Genomic DNA, 1205 nt, shown 5'->3' with positions numbered 1-1205 from the left:
TATTTAAAATGCTATTATTTTGGGGAGAAGTGGCTGCATCTGTATTAAAACTGTGTGGAGAGGTCAGCTTTAGTGCAAGAAAATTTATTAAGTGTGCTTTTAATAATAGGAGGCCCAGCCAGAACGGCTGAGTTGGTTGAGTGTTGTCCTGTGCACCAAAAGGCTGCCGGTTCAATTCCCGGCCAGGGCACATGCCTGGGTTGCAGGTTCCATCCCTGGTTGGGGCGTGTATGGAAGGCAACTGATCAATGTTTCTCTCTCCCTCGCCCTTCTCCCTCCAAAATAAAAATATATATTTTTAAAAATAATAGGAGAATTATGTAATTAGGATAAGATTTGAAAAACATCAAGCCTCAGCCGTTTTGGCTCAGTGGATAGAGCATTGGCCTGAGGACTGAAGGGTCCCAGGTTCAATTCTGGTCAAGGGCACATGCCTGGGATGCGGGCTCAATCCCCAGTAGGGGGCATGCAGGAGGCAGCCCATCAATGATTCTCATCATTGATGTTTCTATCTCTCCCTCTTCCTTCTTCTCCGAAATCAATAAAAATAAATAAAAAGTATTTTAAAAAGAAAAACATCAAGGAATTTTGGATTATGGTGAGAAAAGGTCAAGATCCTTCAAGTTGCTGTCTTAAGGCTTCTCTAAACTTGCCTCCTTCATTTCCCCTCTACTCCAAGCACCTTCCATTATGGATACCCTCTCTTGGCTCTCAACTGGGATAAGTGCTAACTTGTTAGCTAATAGTAGCATTAATTATATTAATGATTAATAGCTAATTAGTCATAATGCGGTAATGCTTACAATGGAGGCTTCCTTTCTTGCAGCAGCTCTATGTCTCAAGCCCACACACATCCCCTTCCCTATTCCTGGCCACGGAACGGGCGCCGCTCTCAAACTGTTTTTCACACCATTCTGGCAATCCCTAAATGTCTCCACTTTTTACTAGTTTTTCTCATTCATCTGGCCAGGGATCACACTGCGTATTAGCTTGCCGCCTTTATGTCTGTCTTCTGTCACTCGCATCGCCCTTCCTGTAACAAGGAGGCCACGGTCAAGATTTTTTCCCCTTTTTTTTTACTTTATCTCATAAGCCAAAGGCTCTTCTACTTCTAAGTCTCATTTGGGCCCACTTTTCAACTTTGGCCCCCCGCTTTCTTCGCTTCACCTCCGCCTAACCCTCACCCGCCCCCTGTCCTGTCTGGT

At 44.4% G+C, this 1205-nt stretch overlaps 1 long non-coding RNA gene across 1 annotated transcript in view; it reads right to left on the bottom strand.

Moving 5' to 3' along the window:
* The window catches only part of LOC106726420, an 8636-nt gene extending 7440 nt beyond the window's left edge, over window positions 1-1196 (bottom strand). Inside the window, exon 1 of the long non-coding RNA XR_001362493.1 lies at window positions 804-1196. This is a non-coding gene — a long non-coding RNA (uncharacterized LOC106726420). The remainder of the gene's footprint in view (window positions 1-803) is intronic.
* Between the last annotated feature and the right edge of the window lie 9 nt (window positions 1197-1205).

The sequence above is a fragment of the Myotis brandtii genome, unplaced genomic scaffold, assembly GCF_000412655.1.
Source record: "Myotis brandtii unplaced genomic scaffold, ASM41265v1 scaffold265, whole genome shotgun sequence".
NCBI lineage: Eukaryota > Metazoa > Chordata > Mammalia > Chiroptera > Vespertilionidae > Myotis > Myotis brandtii.
Note: the sequence above shows the minus strand (reverse complement) of the source record. Positions and strands in the feature narration are given on the sequence as shown.